Consider the following 15,064-nt stretch of genomic DNA (forward strand, 5'->3'; position numbering starts at 1 on the left):
TTGTCAGGTAAACTGAGGTAAATGTAACATTTAAATAAACTGATTTTATTCAAGTTGATATACAAAATTATTGAATATAACTGAATGAACCAGACATTATTAGGTTACACCAACTGAAGTAAATTTTAATTAAAACTGGATGTGCTTTTATAGGTACCTGTTTGGACAGAAGGTGGAGGGAAATGCATTTGTGACGTTTGGTGTGATCAAAAGTGAAAATAAGAAAACAAGCATTCCTTCCTCTCTGCAAAAAGTTCAGGTGAGAGACTTTAAACATCTTGCAATATCATTTCACCTCACCTAGGACTAAATAAGTAGTTTAAAAAAGAAAAAAATAACTGCATGTTGTAGACCGATTCTGATGCTGTCTTTCTCATATGTGAATAGATCATTCAAGGAGAGGGTACTGCAGAACTGACCAACCAGATGATCATTAAGACCTTTCCAAACATTAACCAGCTGGTTGGACAATCAATCTATGTTTCTGTCAGTCTTTTAACAGAAAGTGGTAAGACTCAACAGATCTTAATGCACATTTTTATATGCAATATGTGATTATATATGAGAAGCTAATCAGGCAGTGAAATGGTGGAAGCACACAAGAAAGGCATTCAGATTGTGACGTCACCGTACACCATCCACTTCAGAAGAACACCACATTACTTCAAACCTGGGATGCCCTTCGACATCTCGGTATAGAACTTTGACCAAAAGCAAAAAAGAACACAGTGGGAATGTTGGGATTTTGGCTTTAAATTATCTCTTGCATCATTCTATATTTTTTTTTTTGACCTGGGTTTTGCATAAAGGTCTATGTAACAAATCCTGACCAAACACCTGCTAAAAATGTGGAAGTGGAGGTCAATCCTGGAGGGATCAGAGGTCAAACAAGAGACAACGGCATTGCAAAGGTTACCGTCAACACTCCGGGAGGCTCTTCCACACTGGAGATCACTGTAAGACCTGCCATCTCAACAGACTGATGTTCAGTCAGTTTTACTGGTGATTTAAGGGAAGACAGATCAGCTAACAGATGTTCAGAAAATAATATTTTTTCATTCCAGGCAAAGACCAGAGATCCACAATTAAGCAATGATCAGCAGGCAGTGAAGAAGATGACAGCTCAGGCCTACAAGCCCAAAGGCGGCTCCAACAACTACCTGCACATCGGCATTGGGGCTGCAGAGCTTCAGATCGGTGATCAAATGAAAGTCAGCCTGAACTTAGGAAGAAGTCCAGGAGTGAGAGATCAAGATTTCACCTACATGGTGAGGGACAGTCAAACCATGATTCAAAAAAGATGAGATTTTATGAAGTATACAATCTGTTGCTTAAGTGTCTTCATCTGCTTCATTTTCAGATCTTGAGTAAAGGTCAGATCGTTCAAGCAGACAGGTTTAAGCGAAGAGGACAATCTTTAGTGTCTCTGTCTCTAACTGTAACCAAAGACATGGTCCCGTCATTCCGCTTTGTGGCTTATTACCACGTGGGCTCATCTGAGGTGGTGTCTGATTCAGTCTGGGTCGATGTGAAGGACACCTGCATGGGAAAGGTGGGTTTACCATCACAATGATGTAGCTGAGAATTAAACTTAGTCTATTTTTTATTTTTTTTTAAACAGATCTTATTGTTTTGATCTCAGCTCAGCTTAAAGTGAAGGACAAGATGTTCACAGGAGATGAGGTCAGTCAGATAACTGTCCTGGAGCTAGAGTTGGTCTGAAGGCTGACCATGTCCTTAACTGACTCAGAGATCCTGTTTGCAGTAAACTAATTTATTCAAATGAATTGTCTTCTAGTATCTAATTGTCCCACCCCTGCAAAGAGAAAACGAAGAGCTGAGAGTCTCCAACAGATCACTGTTACACTGGGTAAGAAGTCAGGAAGGATCTTCTGGGCTTTAAGTCCCTGATATTTTGTTGTTGTTCTTTGCTTGAAAATGATTAGATGAATGAAACAACACAACAGAAATGACAGCGGTCAGAAAACAGCAGTTAAGAAAGCATGTGATCACAGCAAAGTGCGAAGTTTGTTTTGGCGATCTTTTTCAAACAGCAGTTTGTTCTTTGATTTCACATGAAGTATATCAGGGCCTTTACTGTGTTCAAGATACAGAGCCCTCTCGTTTAGGTCACTTCACTTCTTAACCACAAATTCATGTTTTAGGGAGCACCGTAGTTCTCCTACTCCCCTCACTGTTCTACACTAATGCTCTCTTCTTAGCTGGTAAATACTCTGGTGATCTGAAGCAGTGCTGTGTTGATGGAATGAAGGATAATATACTTGGCTACACATGTGAACGAAGAGCCACGTACATTGTCGATGGGCCAGAGTGTGCCAAGGCCTTCCTACACTGCTGCAACGAGATGAAAACCCGCAAAGGCATGAAGGCCGAAGAGAGCGAGATGATTCTGGCTCGTAGTAAGTATATGAAACGATGGCTCCACTAGCAGAAGCAAACAATGCATGATATAAATGTATATGAAAATGCAGCATCCTGTTTTCACTCAAACTTGCATGATGAAGAAGCAGCAAGGATCTGGTACCTTGACTGACACCAGCATTTTGATCTTGATGGTCATCAGAAAGAATAATGATGAAAGGGTGTTTTTCCCTCATCCTTATTGTTTTTAAAAATCTTGTGTTTAAAAACAGGTGATGATGACGACGACTTTTACACAGACTCTGAGGACATAGTGTCACGTACGCAGTTCCCTGAGAGCTGGCTCTGGGAGGAGGTTGATCTATGCGATAAGTGGTGAGTAGGAGACATTCTGAGAAGTCTTAGACAAATGACCGGCAGTGAATAAGCAGCATTATCTCATTTGACATGAGCCGGCAACAAAGAACATACTTCATTTCTCAGTTATTTTTGATATTATGCTGAGGCAAGTTAGAGCTAACCTCTGCAGGACATGGTCCCTAATGGCTGAGTTTGGGCAGCCCTGTTCTAGAATTTTTCCTTTTTTTTCAATGCTCAACTGCATGCAGTGACATCCACTAATGTCAGTAGTGGTAAACAATGGAAAGGAATGAAGCATTCAAAAATTGTGTAGTGTATTCCAGCCTTAAGAACATAATGCCTCCAGGCCACTCAGCTTATGATCCTTTATTCGCCTGGTATGAATTTAGATGGTAAACAAGTGCTAGAACTGTACTTAAACAGTTCCTATTACTTGTCATTTCTCATATTCCATGTTGGTAATATCTCACATATATCCAGTCAAACACCAACCACAGAAAAAGTGCTCTACCTGAAAGACTCTATTACTACCTGGCAGATACTGGCTGTCAGTCTGTCACCAACACTTGGTAAGTTGAAACGGCAAATGCAAAATACATGGTCTGAAAAACATCATCATAATCCAGGAGCTGTTGCTTCAAGACCTTCTGTGTTACTTTGTTTCTCCTCAAAGGCATCTGTGTGGCAGAACCTGAGGAGTTGGTCGTTTTTAAACAGCTTTTTATTGACCTCAAGATCCCTTACTCTGCTGTGCGTGGTGAACAACTAGAAATCAAGGCCATTATTCACAATTACACCCCAAAGAAGCAGAAGGTAGATTGGACTTAATATTAAAAATGTGTTCACTTTTTTTTTTTTTCTTCTGAACATTGTAGCCATGTGGATTGTAGTAACCAAATAATTTAGATCCCTAAGCTGCTTTGACTCAAACTGAAGAAAAGTGTAGGATAATGTCCTGTCCTAAAACAGAAATATCCTCTATCATCACACATTTATTTTGGAGACAGATTCCTCTAGATATTTAAGCGATTTAAGTCTCGTTCTCCCGTTTTCTCCAGGTGCGTGTGGAGTTCATGGAGACAGAAGATGTTTGCAGCTCTGCCAGTAAGAAAGGCAAATACAGGACAATAGTAAATGTTGACAAAGGATCCAGCACAAGTGCATCATACGTGATTATTCCCATGACTTCGGGAAAACATATGATTGAAGTGAAAGCCTCTGCATATGATGCTGTTTACACTGATGGAGTGAGAAAGCCACTGAAAGTGGTGGTACGTCTGATGCACTTTTCTGTCACTTTCATTTTATTTAGTCATTCATTTCACCTACAGATGTTTGCCATTTTGAATAAATAAACTAGAGGTAGTTGACACTCTCTTTCTCTTTCAGCCTGAGGGTGTGCTGACTCAATTAGAAAGAGGAAAAGTGGAGCTCAATCCTGTTAAGAATGGTGCGATCTACTGTGAACCACAGAAACTTGCATCCATTCACACAGACAAAACAAACCAAAACAATGAATTAATGTGATTTTACTTTCATCCAGTCAAGACAAAAACATTTATGAATATCATTACAAAAAAACATACGAAATGTGATCAGCAAGTGACTCATTTTGCTCTATTTTGCTGTTCTTCTCTATTTCTCATTTCCAAATGGATCAGGGGAGAAACCTGCAATTCTTAGATCCGAAATACCACCTGACTGGGTTCCAGACACACCTGCTAACACCTACATCTCAATTACTGGTAAGGAAAAAGACGTTTACAATGAATTAATTACTTTTTTTTTTTTTTTTAATAGAGGCAATGTCTGTTTTTTTCCATGACACTGCACTTAACGAGACCCGTGTCTCTTAATGCGTATCGCTGTAGTAGCTGATAAGGACAAAACTCTGATTTAAGCCTCAAAACACACTGCAGGATTATTGGCTTTCCCAGACAAACAATCGTAGCAATTTCTGTGAACTTGGCTCCTAATCTGTGGTCCTATGTCGTACAGTGAGAAAGGTTCAAAGACAGCTGTTGTCACGGTCTTGCGATCAAAGAAAGTCTATAGGGATGTGACCAGATCTGATGTGTCTCGCGAGACCAGTCGGATCTCGCGAGATCTCGTGAGGAAGTCCTTGTAAAACATTTTGCAGTGTTTACATTAGAGCTGCACGATTAATCCTTAAAATATGGAGATCTCGATTCAAACACCCACACGATCTTATTCCTGAATGACAACGATTTAACTATGTCTATTCGGACTGTTTCACATCGCGAGTGTCAGTGGAGCGTGAGAAGCACGTTTTGTCGCTGCCCATGTTAATGAATCAGAGGGTCGGGGTAAATGTGAACGCAGAAATAGCAACACAAACAGTCTTTTCATCCACACTATAATCACTATTTCTGTGTTACAGACATTTAAATAACAGAAGTACTGGGATGAAAGTTTATAGTTTGGGTATAAACACTTATTGTCTCTAGTAGCGATCAAAACAAAACTATCTTGTATGTATAGTAACGCTTAACCTCTTCCGCCAGGAGGTGGCGACAGCTGCCCGTTTAAAACATGTCATTGAATCATTCATTCAGGAGATTCCATTAGTCAACAGGTCTTAATGAAGCGAGACACTGACTCCCTTCATTGAATGTATTGTTTTGTTTAAATGAATATATGTGTTTAAAATACTTAAGCAATAAACAGATTGTCAGAACCACTAGTAAATTACGTTATTTTGTTTAGGTTTCTAATCTTTTTCTCCAGAATCGTGAGAGAATCATGCTCTCCAATTTATTAAAAACTGGGATTCTCAATTTATCCAGAATCGTGAAGCTCTTGTTCAAATGTTGTTTATTACTGCATATAATTAATTAAAATGGAAGTTTAATTTCATAGAGTTCAAAATGCACCTACATTTTTTTTTTGCATTTTGTCTTTTTCAGTTGAATAAAAGACTATTTTCCCTATATATTTAATCATTGAGTATTTTTTAAGAAAAGTTTAAAAATCTCGTCGAACCCAGTCTCGTGTCTCGTCTCGTCTCGTGGGATAAGTGTCTCGTCACACCCCTAAAAGTCTATGATAATTTTCTGCCAGTGTCAGAAATTCAGCCTGATCATCACAGGGCTGTCACACCCCTGTGGATTGTTTTGTTGGTTTTGCCCTCCTGTGCCCTCTCTCCTTCTCCTACGTCTCCGCTGGTCCCGCCCAGCCCTCCACAGCGCCCCCCAGAGCGCCCCCCAGAGCCCACGCCCTCCAAAGCCCGGTCCTCATGTATTCTCCGGGGCTTGTAGTTGTTGGGGGGGGGGGTTGGGGCATATGCATGAACTATCTGCTCCGTCATGGCCTCCCGGACTGTGTGATCCGCCGTGGCTCCTCGAGCTCCCTGATCTGCCATGGCCTCTCGGACTGTATGCTCCGCCGTGGCTCCCCAAACTCCCTGATCCACCATGGCCTCCCGGACTGTATGCTCCACCGTGGCTCCCCGAGCTCCCTGATCCGCCATGACCTCCTGGACTGTGTGCTCCGCTGTGGCTCCCCAAGCTCCCTGATCCGCCATGGCTCCCCGAGCTCCATGACCCACCATGGCTTCCTGAGCTCCCTGATCCGCCATGGCTCCCTGAGCTTCCTGATCCGCCATGGCTTCCCGAGCTCCTGACCCACCATGGCTTCCAGAGCTCCCTGATCCGCCCTGGAGGCCTTCCTTCTCTCCGCTCTGTGTCTGCCCTGCATGAGCCTCCAGGTCGCCCACAAAATACGACATGAAATCAACATGACATGGCACTAAAACGTATTAAATCCACAGTGTGATCAGCAATGATCTTATAGGATTGCTAAAATCGTGCAGTGTGTAAAAGGCTTAACACGGAAAAGATAACTTTTAGCGCATGTCCAGCTTAAAATAAATAAATAAATAATAATAAAATAATAATTTTCAGCCTGCGTTCTCTCTTTCATCTCTCCAGGTGAAGAGATCACTCAGACCGTTGAACAGGCCATCAGTGGAGACTTCATGGGTCGTCTTATTGTCCAACCCAGTGGCTGTGGAGAACAGAACATGATCTATATGACTCTACCTCTCATTGCCACTCATTATCTGGACAGCACAAACCAGTGGGAGGCTGTTGGCATGGAGCGCCGTAATGAAGCCATTACCCATATCAACACTGGTTAGCAGGACACAACATCTATAAAGAATGCAACTGTGATTTGGAATAAAATCTTAAAGTACTCTCCAAGATGCTCTTGTGAAGACTTTGAATCAAAAACAGAAAAAATATATAGATAAAAAATATAAATAATTAAAAAATATATAAATTCTTTCTTTATTCTTTTGTATTAAGGTTATCAGCGGCAGCTGGGTTACCGTAAAACAGATGGATCCTATGCTGCGTGGAAAGAAAGGCCAAGCAGCACATGGTATTTAAATTTAAATCAGATTTGATTTATTTTCATTCCCAGTTTCTCTTGTAATAATTGATGATGATGATGATGATGATGATGATGATTTATCATTATTAAGATTATTGGATGCAAGCTTATACTTTTTAATTAATTTGCATTTGTTTCTGTCTATTCAAGGCTGACGGCATATGTGTCCAAAGTCTTCGCCATGGCTAATAACCTTGTTGTTATAGATGAAAATGTACTCTGCAGCGCTCTCAAGTGGCTGGTTCTTCACAAACAACTGCCGGACGGCTCCTTCAAAGAAGATGCATTTGTAATTCATGGAGAGATGGTGGTAAGTGTCACTATGGCACACGATTTAAACTCGTCTGTGAAGGAGAACAGAAATGGCAGCTAGCAGTAGAACTGCACTACAATTACAGTTTTTCACAATTGCTAAAACATTAAACTCCATTCTCTAAACCAAATTCCCAATAGCCTAAACCAATTTGTCAAATAAATCACTCTTTCTGCAAAACCTTAAACAAGTTTAGGCAGTTTAGACACTGTTTGCATATCTCATGCACTCTTTTTGCAAAACTCTAAACACATTCTCACTCACTAAGACACAGTTTGCTCTGTGATAAACTTGTGATGCAAAACACTAAACACAAGAAAGCAAAAGTTAAGCACAACTGCAACATGACTGTCATTGTTTACACACAATAATTCAGAATTCTTCACATTTGTTTCGAAATATTTAAATATACAAAATATAAGCCAGTTGAAAGTGCACAGAAGGCATGGGTGCATCTGTTAATCTGAGAGGTACAGAAGAGTGTGAAGAGAATAGATAGACAGATTTGGATTTGTGTTTAAGGTTTTGAGAAAATGAGTGATGGTTTAAAAGAAAAAATGTTTTTTTTAGCATTTCAGAAAAACTGTAATGTGTAAATTAATAATGCATTTAAAATAAGTTTAAATTTCCCTTGCACATCTGTATGATAAAAAGCCCTAAGGGGACAGGGTGATGGGAGAAAAAAAAAAAACACAAAACAAGGTTTCTAGATGCAAAAGTTTGTCGAATTAACAGTTTCACAGTAGAATGCAAAGGTTTGGTGAGTGAACGAAAAATTTCTTAAGGAGAATGCAAAAGCTTCTTCGGTGAATGTAAATTTCTCAGGGGAACACAAATGTTTTAGAGGAGCACATTAAATTTTTTAGGGGAACATAAAAGTTTGAGCAAATGCAAAGTTTCTTGGGGAAACGCAAAAGTTTATTGAGCGAACAAAGTTTCTCAGGGGAATGCAAAAAAAGATTTGCGAGTGACTGTAGTTTCTTGGAGGAACGTAAAATGTTGGTGAAATGTACAGTTTGTGGGGGGAACGCAAAAATTTTACCAAGTGAACTTGCACAGTCTGTGATTATCATGCATTTTCACAGTTTGAAAGAGAGCAGATCTAGCATAGGGAAAACGCTGCTTCTAATCCCTGCAGTCCTATATGCCTGGAAAAATATTTGAGCAAGCTCTTTTATCAAACTTTGCTGATTTAATAATAAAACACATTTACTCATGATATTCTGTTTATTTTTGCTTTATTCCAGGGTGATGTACGAGGCAAAGATGCTGAAGTCTCTCTGACGGCTTTTGTTGTGATTGCCATGCAAGAGGGCAGTGAGATCTGTGCTGCATCAGTTAGTGTAAGGACACCTCTTCTCTTCCACCATTGTGTTTACCAAAACTATTAAGAATGAGCAGTCGCTTTTATTATACCCTCTTCCTCATGGTTTTAACATCGTACATACACTTTTATAGAGTCTGCATGAAAGTATCAGGAAGGCTGTTGCCTTCTTGGAAGGTCGCTTTCCAAAACTGACCAATCCTTACGCTGTTGCGATGACGTCCTATGCCATGGCCAATGTCGGCAAACTCAATAAAGACATCTTGATGAAGCATTCGACCAAACTAGAAGGTCAGTTAAGTCAACGAGTCATCAAAAAGAGTTGCAAAAGAGTTCTCACTCAGACCCAAGTGAAAACAATAGAAGAATTGCAGAGGTTTTGTGGTGTCATGATAGCTGCTTGTTAATGTCCGTAATGCTAATGGAACAGATAGAGAGGGAACAGCAAGCCAAAACCGTTTCTATGGATGTTTTGTGTTTGAAACAGCCGGTGTGTCCTGGACTGTCCCTGGACAGCATCATCACTCACTAGAGGCGACGGCGTATGCTGTGTTGGCACTTGTGAAGGCAAAAGACTTTGATAGAGCAGGAGAGGCAGTGCACTGGCTGGGCAAACAACAGTCTCACTATGGAGGATCAGGCACCACACAGGTACACCAATACCTCATCATTAGACTGTGATAAACACCAGAATAAGTGTAGGACTGATACTGCAGGACAAGGTTGGAATGCTTTTCTGTCTTTTCTAGGCGACAATCATGGTGTTCCAGGCCGTGGCAGAGTATCGCACACAGGTGAATGACCGACAAAACTTTAATCTGGAGGTGGAGCTGTCTGTGGCAGGAAGAAGCAAACCTGTCAAATATACTATCAAAAATGATAATAAGCATCTTACCCGGTCAGACAAGGTAAGAAGTAACGCATCTACTAGATTCACACTGTTTGCTTCTCATGTCAGTTGTGTGTTTTTGTTGGATTGTGCGAGTTTAGTTGTTTGTCATCAATCATTTTGAATTGTTTACATCAGTAGTCTTGTGTGGTCAGTGAAATCTTCAGGCTGTTACTTCATGTATTTGATTATTCTGATGACTCGAGTGCATCTGCGTTCATTCAACAGATGGACATAAACAAAGACTTCAATGTAACTGCTAGAGGAACTGGAACAGCCACTCTTTCAGTGAGTGCCCATCAGTGTTTATTTAGCTAGATTAAAGGGTTTGAACATCTCATCTGAGACGTGCTGCTGTTTTCAGGTTCTGACGCTGTACTATGCCAGACCTGCTGAGAAGTCTGACTGTGAATTCTTTGATCTGACTGTTAAAATGGAGGAAGACCCTGAAAGTAAGATTGAGTTCATTCCCTTTCTGTGGCATACATTCAGAGCTAAAATAAAACCTACAAAACATTATGTGTTGGTTGTTGGTTTTAATTATATATATATATATATATATATATATATATATATATTATTAATTCTTATTTATTTATTTTTTTCCTTTAGCAAAACACAGAGGAGCCCTTAAATCTTACAAGCTGACTATGGATTTTTAGTATGTGATTATCTCTTTTAATAAGTTTATTGTTATGCCTAGAAACCATCTTGTTTTTAATTTATCAGCATGTGCTCATTATGGCTGTTTTCACACTTGGTTTGTTTAACTGGTTGGAGCCCAAGTATGCTAGTGTCATGAACATAAGTACTAGCTGTTGTGACTAGATAATGACTCCAACATTTTCACTTTATTCTGACATGCATTACAAAGACAGTTTATTCGGAGACAAACAGCTCTGTGTTACTACAATATAACAATTCTGAGATCAAAAGGACTCTGGTTCACACCAAAAGCTCTAGTGTGAAAACAGCCTCAAAGGCAGACTGAGTAGATGAAGCAAACCTCCAAATAATGAATAAAATCTGCTCTTGATCTCCATCTTCACAGCTACAAAAGTGATAAAAGCGATGCCACCATGACTATTCTGGATATTGGCATACCGACGGGATTTACTGTGGATGACAGAGATCTGGAAGAGGTATTGTGATGATAAACTAACAAACTAGCAAACCTTGAATGTTATAATATGTCTGAAATAATCTGACATTGTCTATTAAAAATACTCCAACGTCACTACAGTAGCTGTGCTAATCTAAACACAGCTATAGCTAGTGCAGTTCTTTAGCATTATGTAGCCTGTTAAGTTCTGCTGAGTCCATCAAACAAACTTTGAAAGAAAATAACTGAATTGATAATGTCACTAACTGCAATATCAACATTGTTATTGAACTGAATTGAAACAATATAGAACTGACCTTCACTAAATAACAACACTGTTGTGTTTTGTAGAGGTTCAGCCTGTAGAGGCTGAATTTAACTCATTTTTATAAAATTTGTAACTTAGACACAGATGAACTGCACTAAAACCACACTGGACTGAATTGAGCTGAATCATGACACTGTTATCTGAGCTGCTTTACAGCAGAAATTTTGTTTCGTCATTGATGAATTGTGCAGCATTTTAACACTGTTGTTTTCTAGTTCAAAGGATTTTGATCACATAAAATATTGATTTATTTCTTATTTCCCTTTCCGTCAGTTGTCCACAGGAAAGGAGAGATATGTTCAGAAATTTGAGATGGACAAAGTGCTCTCAGAGCGAGGATCCCTCATCCTATACTTGGATAAGGTATTTCACCAAACTGTGAATCCCAATGATGCTGTAAACATCTTTAATCACACCTTCTTGTGACCGGAAAAGTATGTGCTTGAATTCTTGTTTCTGATTGGCTGACAAAGTGCTCATTAATATAAAACAAGTGCACACCGATAAGGTTCCATGTCATTGCATGTACAATGTTGTGTACAGTGTGACCAACATATTACAATCATATTTCACTCACACACACACGCGCACACATATGTGTAACTAATTTACATTTTATTTTGTTTTCTGTCAGATATGCAGCATTTTTTTTTTTTTTCTGTTTTTCCTAATTACCTGTTGCTTGTGCATATGTTAACATGGACCATTTCCAGCGTGCAATATGACATGTAATCAATTTTTTTCTTTGGTTTCTGTTTTATAAGGTTTTGCGTAGAGAGTCACAAAGAATTGTCTTCAGAATGCACAAGATGATTGATGTGGGTCTGCTACAACCTGCTGCAGTCACAATATATGAATATTACTCACCAGGTGAGCTGTTGGCACATGTGCACAAACACACACGCACACACATATACATACAGGTTTCCATTGTTTGTGGGGACATTCCATAGACATTATGGTTTTTCTACTGTACAAACTGCATTTTCTGTCTCCATACCCCTAAACTTACCCCTCACACAAAACTTTCTGCAGTTTTAGATTTTCAAAAGACTTTGTGTGTGATTTATAAGCTTGTTTCCTCATGGGGACCAAAAAATTATTTAAAAATAATGCTATGCAGAAAAGAAATGATAAATACAAGTATAAAACCAACATAAAATATGGTGGCAGTTATTATAAACAACATGAATTATAAACAACATGCTAAACATGTTAATTAAAAAATAAACTAGCGGCCGTATGAAATGTGCTATACAAAAAAACTTTTGGCTTGCATAACTCATTTGTCATCAGTCCAAACACGCGCGGACTTTGTGCATGTTTTGTGTGCTTGACGATAATTGCATTAAATAAGTCACTTTGGAAAAGATGATGAAGTAACTTATATTCCAGGAAAAAATAACAAACAGAAAAAAGACAACATAAATTAAGATTACTTTGATTAATTAATTTGCATTTGATGAATCATGTCTATTTGACCTTTTTGTGTGCGTGTGTGTGTTTTAGATAAACGCTGTACAAAGTTCTTCCACCCTGAGAGGGAAGATGGCGCTCTATACAGACTGTGTAAAGGAGACCTGTGCCAGTGTGCAGAAGGTATTATCATGCACAAGTAATAGTTTATAAAATATTTAATTTAGTTTGGTTCCCTGCGTGTATGAACATTATCAACTTCTCTAAACACAGAAAGCTGTAGTTACCAGAACAAAAACCATATCGATGATGATGAGCGTTTCGCCAAAGCCTGTGAATCTGGCATGGATTATGGTAAACACATTCAGTCCTGTGTGTTAATTCATGTTTATGACAGAGATTTATTATTTATTCATTTTGTTCTACCTTAATGCTCCATTGTCCTGTGACAGTGTGTAGAACAAAGTGTAGAACAACATGAGGGAATAAATGATCACAATTTTGGATGTGTTTGAAATATTACTTTTAACCCTTGTACGATTGCAATAAAAATGTTTGACCTAAGCCTAATAGTTCTACATGGAGATGACAATATAATATGTCTGACAGTTTATAAAGTCAAAGTGGTGGGGATGGATCTGAAAAAAGGCTCTGACATCTACGACTTGAAGGTGGAGGAGGTGCTGAAAGAAGGTACGGTTTATTTATCGTTATTCCCTCCATGTTTCTCCACTGATCATGAAATGCATCTGAAATGTGTCTGATTCCGGTTAAATGCAGTCAGTAGGCTACACTGCATCACAGTAGAAGTGTTTCCTAAATGCAGTTCTGTCCTGTAGGCACTGATGAGGATGTTGAGGGGAAAGTGAGAAAATTTCTGGCTCGTCCCAGCTGCAGAGAACATTTAGGACTGGTAAAAGACAAGTCGTACCTTATCATGGGCAAATCTGTTGACCTGCCATTGTTCGGGGGGGGAGGTAGGTGTCCAGTCTGTGTTTGCAAATAGCTATAAAGTCTGTAGAGTGTTCATATGTTGAATGTTATTTTGAAGGCAGACGGCTGTTTTTTTTTTTTCATTGCAAGAACAATATGTTAAAAAATGGTGTCAATTTTTTGTATGTAAAATGTATACAAGTGCTTGCAACATGTATATAACCAACATGAATATGATTTTAAAAAATAGTTCTCTTTTTTAAGTATCCCTATTTTATTCTGACCCTTATAGTGGACATGATGCATGTGTAGCTAAGTTTGCTTTTTATGTTTTGACTTTCTGTTGTTTTTAGTCTTCAGTACATCTTTGGAGAGCATACCTGGGTTGAATACTGGCCTACAAGACAGGAAAGCCAAACTCGAGAACACAGGGACCGATACGTTGGCATTTCTGAGCTCCAGAATAGACTTCTCAAAGAAGGATGTGCTACATAATCATATAACCGACATTTGTTGATTATAGAAATGTAAATGTCAACTCCTGCAAACTTTCCATTAATCTTCATATTATTGCTTTATCCAAAGTACTTTAAACAAAAAATACAGACTGAATAAAAATTGAATATGTTCATATTGGAGTGCATTATTCTTTTGTCATTCTGAATTACAAGTCCAACATTAGCAATTTTGTGAAATACTTTTGCAATTTTTTGAAGACATTGCGGATGAAAAAAAGATCAATCAGATTAGACCCGATGATGACGTCGCTCCGCCCACTCTTGAGTGCAGAAAATGTGAGAGTTCAAGTTCAGAATGAAAGGTTAAGGAGGGATAGAGTAATATGTTGAGAAAGCAAATGTTAAATATTGCCTGAAAAACGGAAAAAATAAGTTTTATCTAATGCAAGTTTTTCTGAAAAACCTACAAGAGAATGAAACTTTTTGAGTCAGTCCAGCAGCGGGTGTAGGATCTTGACATTAAACATGTATTATTGTGGTATTGTACGTAGTATTCTGTGAAATATTTTACAGTGTTGAAATAGTAAGAAAAAAACTTTATTTTACAACTCTTGTAGCCTACTTTAAAGGAGATGTCCACTTCCAGAACAAGAATTTACAGATAATGTACTCACCCCCTTGTCATCCAAGATGTTCATGTCTTTCTTTCTTCAGTTGTAAAGAAATTGTGTTTTTTGAGGAAAACATTTCAGGATTTTTCTCCATGTAATGGACTGATATGGTGCCCTGATTTTGAACTTCCAAAATGCAGTTTAAATACAGCTTCAAACGATCCCATATGCGGTTGTAAACGATCCCAGCTGAGGAAGAAGGGTCTTATCTAGTGTAACGATCAGTTATTTTCATTTAAAAAATACAATTTAAATACTTTCTAATCTCAAACGCTCATCTTGTCTTGCTCTCATTGAACTCTGTGTATTCTGACTCAAGACAGTTAGGGTATGTTGAAAAACTCGAAATACGATCGTAGTTTCTCCCTCAACACGCACATCGCTGCAGAAGTACCAACCCAGTCTTTGCAAAGTGCAACATGCAAAGAAGATCAAACACCCTTAACAAAAATGTAAAACAGCAATACAGGCC

General features: G+C 38.7%; 1 pseudogene across 1 annotated transcript; it reads left to right on the forward strand.

Moving 5' to 3' along the window:
- The first annotated feature begins 91 nt into the window (after positions 1–91).
- Positions 92–14,094, forward strand: LOC127165183 (complement C3-like; annotated as a pseudogene). The gene is made up of 32 exons (XR_007827750.1): positions 92–259; positions 388–508; positions 578–693; positions 810–956; positions 1,065–1,268; positions 1,361–1,556; positions 1,643–1,870; positions 2,223–2,420; positions 2,655–2,757; positions 3,223–3,311; positions 3,416–3,555; positions 3,801–4,013; positions 4,132–4,192; positions 4,404–4,487; positions 6,693–6,896; positions 7,071–7,146; positions 7,309–7,468; positions 8,719–8,814; positions 8,930–9,086; positions 9,283–9,446; positions 9,545–9,703; positions 9,913–9,972; positions 10,049–10,136; positions 10,297–10,345; positions 10,736–10,826; positions 11,388–11,477; positions 11,879–11,984; positions 12,624–12,713; positions 12,804–12,884; positions 13,140–13,223; positions 13,370–13,503; positions 13,815–14,094. The product of XR_007827750.1 is annotated as a complement C3-like (transcript).
- Positions 14,095–15,064: the final 970 nt, after the last annotated feature.

Source organism: Labeo rohita, chromosome 1 (assembly GCF_022985175.1).
Source record: "Labeo rohita strain BAU-BD-2019 chromosome 1, IGBB_LRoh.1.0, whole genome shotgun sequence".
Classification (NCBI taxonomy): domain Eukaryota; kingdom Metazoa; phylum Chordata; class Actinopteri; order Cypriniformes; family Cyprinidae; genus Labeo; species Labeo rohita.